This window comes from Chamaea fasciata, unplaced genomic scaffold (assembly GCF_029207755.1).
Source record: "Chamaea fasciata isolate MVZ Bird 193981 ecotype frontalis unplaced genomic scaffold, bChaFas1.0.hap1 SCAF_7, whole genome shotgun sequence".
NCBI lineage: Eukaryota > Metazoa > Chordata > Aves > Passeriformes > Sylviidae > Chamaea > Chamaea fasciata.
The window spans coordinates 47,205,417-47,213,881 of record NW_027094092.1 but is presented as its reverse complement, the minus strand read 5'-3'; positions in this window follow the sequence as shown (position 1 = coordinate 47,213,881).

The following is an 8,465-nucleotide window of genomic DNA, read 5'->3' as shown; positions in this document are numbered from 1 at the left end:
GATTACATAGGCAGACTCCTAGGATCACATCTGAAGTGTCCACAGCCTAAGAATTTCCACTTCTTGCAGAGGACATCATTATTTACCTCAAAGTAAATTCCATGGCAATTCCCTTTCCCAGTTCATACAAAATCTTTAAAACAGGGATCCTGTATTGACAAAGGGATTGGCTAAGAGTGGGGGAAAACAAATCCTTTAAGTCCTTTATAGATTTTATATTGAATTGTTCAGTTATAGAATCATTCCATAAGAGAAATCATACTTTATAATAACTGGGAAACAGTTATTCCCTCTGAATGCTCTGATAAAATGTAGTAACTCCACTACATTTCCCCCTCTATTTAGTGTCTCACATGTGGTGTGTAATCTTTGCAATTGCCTGATTTCTAGAAGACATAAAGATTACAGCAAAGTTGTTACAAATTACAATAAAATTTGTTCTATTTACATTTTTACAATCACTGACAGTCTCCAAAAATAATGTTTCCATTTATAAAATTAGAAAAAAAAATAGCAGAAATTTTACTGGCTGAGACCCTGAATAAGTAATGATATCTCTTTCCTTGGTGCTTTTTTTTTAAGATCTGTATTTTTATTCCCATAACTGATGTTCTCAGATTTTGCAGGGTGGTGAGGAAGATAGAAGAATGAAAGAGAACCTGCTGCTTGTTCCACTGACCTATTTATAAAGTCCCTTATGTCTGCTGTATCGGCATTTAGTTCTAAGAATTGTGTGACTGCTAGGCTGAGTGGTGAGAATATTTAATTCTGTCACAAGGGGCATACAGCTTCATTAACTACCACTGAAAACTCTACAGGTGTCTTTTCAGTTTACAGGTGCCCTCCCCAGGGTCCAGGCCTTGATCTGAGATGCTACACTTCTGGCTGCATAGTTTGACAGGGTCTGGCTGCAATTCTCTGTCTGCAGGCACGAAAAGGGAGAGATTCATATCTAGCTGTAGACAAAAAATTAGACTTTCTGTACAAAGCCTTTAGATCCCTATTCATACTCAAAGTAGAAGTAATTTTAAGCTATTATTTACAGACATTATTTTTGCCTATTATAAATCTCATTGTAAGGAAATTTAAGTAATGAAGCTAGAAAATATCATTTGGGGCTTTAGGTTTGATTTTTTTTAATTTAAAAAAAAAGGCAGACTCTGCAGTTGAAAAAAAAATTTTTTTTAATTACTATTTCCCACTTTGAGCTGATTCACAGGTTCTTCATTGCTCATTAAAGTAAATTTTACATAGAAGAGACAAAAGAGATATGTAGTCATGTGACTTGTACTAAGTTAATCTCTTCTCTAAGTATACTGAAATAGAGCTTTGGTGGTTAGCTTCTGTAAAAGACTGTGCTGAAAACCATAAAAATCACAAAAAATACAGCATCAAAAAAAAAAAAAAGATGGGTTATGTCATCCTCATTCAGCCTTCTTTTTCATGTGTCATGATATATTAATACACAGCAACGTATCTGGTCTAAGGTCTCTGATTAATGCAGTATACTGGAAATGTGCCAAATATGAAGTATTGCAAAACAAGGCGATGGTCACTGGATGAGTTGCTATTTAAACTTCTATTTCATTCTCAGCATTCACTGTGTGGCCTCATGCCATTCATCACTTCACTGCAGCACTGAATAAAATGGTATGAACTTGCCCATAAGTTCATACTATTGTCTATGACTTTGCCTGACTGTATGGGGGCAGAGAAATCAGGTCCTGCCCGAAAAGCTACTGTGAAACAGCTCTGTGCTGGCTCAGATGCCCATAGTAAAGGAGGGTACAGAGCCTCCTCCTTTAGCTGCCTGGCATGGCCTCACCCACAGTCCCCAGGGGCGTCTACCTTCCAGCTGTCACAGCACAGTTCACACACCCACAGCCTCTGAGGCAACTGCTGTTACTATCTTCACATTCCAGGGGGGAATGGAGGTATAATGAGGAGGAATTAAACACGAAATCCTCATCCGTGCCTGAAGAGAGCAAAGCAGGTTTGGTCCAGTCAAAAGGTACAAACTCTGGGGATGAATCATGTTCAGTGCTAATGAATGTGTAAGAATTTCAATCATCAGCCTTCAATGCACTTCTGGGATCTGAAGGTATGGAACCTGTCCAGATGGGACTGGCCTCTCACAAACAAGCAAAAAGTCACAGCCATGATTTGAACACAACCATTTGCTTGGTTAGAAATGCCAGTCAAAGCACAAATCCCTCTCTGAAAGTGGCCAACTGCAAGTAGTGAGGGAAGGTACAGTAACAGGACTGGACATATTTCTCAGCTACATTCTCCTTAGAATTCTGACTCAGGGACTTCCAAAGCCAAACGGGGTATCTGCATTTAAAAGGCTTACAAAGATGTTTTAAAATTTTTATTTATTTAATAATTAATAGAACTTTTCAAAGCATTCAGGTGCAAAAGCATCTCAGTTAGAGAATTTGTAAACAGAGGCACAATTCTGTTCTCTTTTGCTAAATCCTCCAGACTCCCACAGCCCATCCCCACCTCCCTCCCTTTTTATTTTCCTTGGTATCGCTGAATGACTTATAAATTGAAAATTATCAGAAAACAGTTCTTCCATAAACATATAGCATGGAAAATGTTAGGATAAACTGACAGGAGTTTGAGGGGGACTTTTATAAGAACTCCACTTTAACATGAAATGATGGAAATTCTTAACTCTGCCTAGCGGCTGTAACTGTTGGCACAGGAGTCTACACAAGGTGCAGGGGTGCAAAGCAATAGACCCTGGCTAGAACATGTAGCTGACTCATGGCTGAAATATTTGGACTTAGATCACTCCTCATTTTTGCCCTGGAAAGGTTGCTCTGTCTCCACTGTTGCATCCTCACTTTTGTGTCAAAATGAAAGACACAAAGTTATGATTCCTTCTTCCTCAGTGTAACACAGCAGAATTAGGAACACACACACACACATACATTCTTTCAATCTTTCTGTTGTTACTGCTTCTATTGTCTTTTGTTACCCCTATTTCTTTATTTTCCTGTAATAAATCACAGTGACACTTTTTTCTACATTGTCCTCACTACCTTATTTCCTTCCTCTGTCTCACTTTGGGACACGAAAGAATGAGGTAGGCAGCAAGAGGGCTAGCAGGAAAAATTTATCTTTAATTTTCTGACTCTGTTTTTTTTATACAAAATTATTAGAAGGCACAAGATTGGCTTCATAGGTTGCCACCTCTTTGACCTCGCTGAAGACCACTATCAGTCACCTTTCTCCTCCCAGAGGAGAAATATGTAAACAAAAAGATAAATTCTAAAAGTATACATTGTTTTCTTGAAACTGCGTGAGAACAAAATGCAAACTCTGAAAAGTAGGCAAAGTTAAGGCAACATTCCTCTATATAAGAATGACAGGAAACAAAGCCAGCCCTCCTAGACACTGCCAGAATTACCAAAGTTAGGACATCAAAAATGTCTAGTGATGTTTAAAAATTAGCAGCTTAAGGAATACCAAGTCTGGATAGTAAAATGCCATTTAAGGATTCAGGGGGTTATTAGTAATATGTCATATGCCTTTCTTCATGCATTTTCATGATTTCAAGGTACTCAGAATAGGTCTTTGAAAGGGTAGAGGTTTACTTCTAACAAGAAGATGCATTTTGATGTAAAGAATGGAGGACCAGCTCATGATGTGAGTGCTGGGTAAAAGATCTTCACTGGGCCAGTTTGGCAACATCCTGGGCTAATTGTGGATAACATGGATTAATCCTGGGGTTGCAAATGTATAGATTAGCAGGGCAAACTTGACCATAATGGAGGGAAGCATAGTTTACCAACAGAGAGAGAAAAGAGCATTATTCCAGATAGTGGCAATGGGTAATGCAACTGTCTGGAATCCAAGTGAAGATATCCACAGTGATACTGCAAACGTATCATATATTTAGGCATTAATTGTGTGCAGGGAAAAAATCACTATCAAGAGGATGCATGCAGTCAGGTTTAGGAAATATGTCGGTCAGATATGAGGATATCCACAACTGTCTGCAATGAACTAAATAGACAATAGAAGTCAATTTCAGAGAATCCCGTTCTGGCTATCTTATTTATAATTGGCTTTTTTCCTCCACAGTTTTCAGTGGATATTCTGTAGGTATGAAAATGCTGGTGAACTAGATTTGCAATAAATAACACCATTAAGTGTTGGTGGCCATTATCTTATTTCACAATTTTTAAAATACATTCCCCATGGCATAGTCACACAGGTTATTTGGAAGCCACTCCCAGTAAGGACTTGTTTGTAGTATTTTAACTTTTAGATTCTTCCCCTTTTCCTCCTCCCTGCTTGTTTTCTCTAGTACACATTGTCATTCCCTTGAATTTCCTGATCATAGGGATATTTGAGGATATCACCTCACACCTACTTTATCCTACACCAAACTCTTGCTTTTTGCAACTCCCTTGACTACACTTCACTACAAAAGTAGGAAAGTGTCATCTGCAGAAGATGTGCACAAAATTAAAAGTTATTTTCATTCTATCTGTAGATTGAAAATAGAAACCTAACCTGAGTGCATTTAGCTTTCCTGATGAGCCTTTTCTCAGCTCTCCAAGCAAGCTTGTGCTCAAGGAAGCATTTCTTCATTTGCAACTGACATTCTTTTGCATGCATTGACCACACAGTCCTGCACTTATACTTTCTGGAATACTTATTCAGACTTCCCCAGACACAAATATAAAACTGCTACATGCAGACAGTTCCTCGATGAGGATGTCTCTAAGATCTGTCTTCAGCATATGTGCCTGTATATGTTCCTACTCCCCCGTTCACAGAGTAAATCTCAGCTTCTCCTTCCCCAGCAGAGTTCTGCCCAGAGAAACAACCTGATAGAAACATTACATTTCCTGGGATATTGTTGTCTTTCCTCATAAAGCCCATAGAAGACAGGAAGAACAAAAAATACCTAACTTCTTTTGGTCTTGAAAGAAACAATGTTTTCTTTGGTGCTGTCTCAAGTATTTCCTTCTACTTTTCCACTACTTTCAACAAAGATATAGAAACCCACTATATTGAACATGGTCAAATGTAGTTTGTCAAGACTATCAGAACAGTTGAAGAAATCATGTACAAAGCTATAAGGATAAGATTTTCTCTCATTCACTTTCAAAATGTATGCGTATATATTCCCCAAGGGAAGTAAGTGAACTGAATCTTTGAATCCCCTTTTCCCAGACATTAACTTTTTCTTTTTTTTTTCTTTCTTTCTGAATTAAAGTCACTTTAAGTAAGTATCTTCTGATTTTCCTCCCAAAATAAAGACGAACATTGCTTTTTCCTTTAATCATTTGAGAGCTAAGATCACCCCATGGTTAGTCTATTAATTTTGCTAAAATGAGACTCTTCCCTTGTTTCAAATGTACAGAACAACCATGTCTGATGTTTGCCTTTACAAGGCAGCTAGTCATCTGTCAGTGCTAGACTGACTAATCTAATCTCATTGCTAGTGAAGATGTGGAAAGACCAGGCTCAGCACACTGTTTCATTTATCATAAACCTGTTCCACTCTTCACCCTAAATATTAGTTTTTTCCTCTGAGAATTTCTTGTTTTGTTTTGCCATTAGTTATCAAGTTAGTGCAACTACAAAGAATAAGCATTTGTTAAAATGTTTAAAATAGGCTAAGGAAGCTTAAAAGGCACACACCCTAAATATGATCAATTAATGATGCCAGTCCATTTTTCCCCAGTTAAAAAATGTCCTTGAGTTATTTAAAAAATTCTTGGTCTATTCAGCTGCTCTTACAAGAAAGTGTAGGTGCAGTCCAGAATGGCTTCCTATATATTTCCTGAAGTATCTGTTCTGCTAGATTAAAAGCAAATCAACTTTGCAGTCCAAATTTTGTCAGCTGCTAAGTTAGTGGCATGGAACCACAAATACCTGTTTTAAGACATCTCCAGAGTTGTGCCAAAAATCTGGAAAATCTCTTCTGGGGAAACCTGTGCATTACCAGAACTATTACTGCAACGCCAGCACTACCACTCCAGCCTGGTGTTAGCAATGTTGGAAGCAGGAGTCACAATCCTCTCAGAGCACTCTCAGTAAAACAGAACTGGGGCTAAACTACCCATCCTTAGCTTATGGCAGCTTTCTGATTTGTAGGAAAGCTATTAAGAAACAAACTACATTATTTGTAGTTTTGAAGTTTCACATTTGGGTTTTTTTTTTTTTTTTTTTTTTTTTTTTTTTTTTTTTTTTTTTTTTTTTTTTTTGGTTCTCATTTAGTAAACACTTTCAGAATTTGGTAGCATCTTAGATACCATTTGTAGCATGTGGCTTTGGTGGGTTGCTGGAACTGCCTTCCACAGCGTCAAAGTTTTGTTATGAGACATGGGTGGTGGTTACTTTTGCTTTTTAGCACTGTCACAGCCAGAGCAAATTGTTTCATAGCATCACAGAATGGTTCCGGCTTTAAGAGATCATCTTGTTTCAGTCCCCCTGCCATGCTAGACTAGGTTGCTCAAAGTCCCATCCAACCCAGCCTTGAACACTTCCAGGGATCCAAAGCTTCTCTGGACAATCTGGGCCTCCCCACCCTCACAGCAAAGCAGCTAATACCTAATCTAAACCTGCCCTCTTTCAGTTTAAAGCCATTCTCCCTTGTCCTATCACTACATATCCTTGTAAAAAAGTCTGTCTCTCTGTTCTCTTGTAGCCTCATTTAAGTACTGGACGGCTGCTATGAGGTCTCCAAAGAGCCTTCTCTTCTGCAGGCTGAATAACATTTCATTTCAATTTCATAAATCCATCATGGTTTTACCCACTTAAGTGCTCTTCTGTTTTGAAAAAGATGATATGTACATTTGTTTATATAATCATAGTCCATTTCCTCTCTTCCACGATAGCAGCAGTTACAAGGATCGTGCTGGATTCCCGCTGCAGGTGATGTAGCTGCTTCTGTTTGAGCCACACAACTGTACCTTACCAATCTCTCTGCTTATGTTAGCCCATATACCCAGCAAAACCATTCCTATTTTTCCCTTAGACAGACTTCCCTCTCAATCCAGGATGGCTTCCTAAATTTCTAGCACAATCAGTAGTAAAAATCTGTGTATTACTCAAGTGTCTTTAGTACCTGCCTGATATGTTTCAACAGAGCTTTAGGATTCTTGTAGCAGTCTTCCCATCTATCTCGCAAAAAGGAACAATCTGCTGATGTTTATTAACGCAGAAGTTAGAGACAAGTTACTTGGCATTGACTGTATTAGATTTCTCAGAAGTGACAGCTGACACAAGGTGTACTTATCTCATGTAGCCTCACTATGAGAAACACCTTTGGACTTGGATGGTGGGTCGGCAATGCTTTTAAGTGATATTAAATATCTTTTAGGGCAGGAGGATAATTAAACATAAGCATAACCCACTTGGGTACTAGGCTGGAATTAAATGAGGTGAACCTGAGATTTCTGGCTTGTTTTTTTCTTGCTGGATAATCAGCACGGTGATCTTTGTCGGTTCAAAGAGGTGATTCCTGGAGCGACTCAAATTCCAACAGCTTGACTGCGTCAGGAGACATGTCAGGTCACTGGGCACGCCAGCTCCAGAAAAGTATTGATGATTAACCTGTAATGACCTTTTTTACATTTATGACCATAAGCAAAGCTGAGTCGGTGCAGACAATGCAAATACCAGAGTCAGGGCAAACCCGTGACTTTCTGCAGACATTCAGAAACAGTCAGTTGGTCACAAAATGCAAAGTTAGTTGTTGGGGTTTTTTTACAGATATGCAAATGGTTTTTATAGTATGCAATGAGGAAGCTGATGTGCTTCTTTCTATGCCGTTTATTAGGCGAAGAAACATGACGCTCTATTTTTCACACAGGATTTTTGCTTTTTCTTCCCTCGTTAAAAACGGAGAAGACTTGGCAGGGGTGTCAGTGCACAACGACGGCCCCAGCCCCTTGGTGGGTGCGATCCAGGACGGCGCCTGCCCCGCCCCGCGCAGCTGGCAGCAGGAATGGGCAGCCCGCAGCGGGCAGCCAGCGCTCCGCCATCCGGCCGTCCTTGCCGCGACTCGCAAGGATCACGTGCGGCCCTTCGCCTTCTTCCGTCATTTCATGGATCCCTTTGGCACATTCCGTTCTGGGCCTCTGCCTCCATCCTGCCCCGAAGACACCGGGCAGTTCCAACGGGAAGGCGCAGCCGCCGCTGTTCGTCTCCCGTGGACAACCTGCGCAAACGCCACGGCCCGCGCGGCTCCCGGCGGCTCCCGACACGCCCGCAGCGCGGTCCCGGGCTACGCGAGAGGAGCTTCCCGGGACTCCTGGGACACCCGGGACCACGCGACTCGCCCCGCAGCCGTGGAACTACAACTCCCGAAAAGCTTTGCGCGGAGGGCCCGCGACCGCCTGGGCCAGTGGGGCGCCGGGCTTGCTGGGGCTCGTAGTGTGGCGGGGCGGATGTCCGGCCCCGCCTCCGCCCGGCCGCGATTGGCCGGGCCCGGG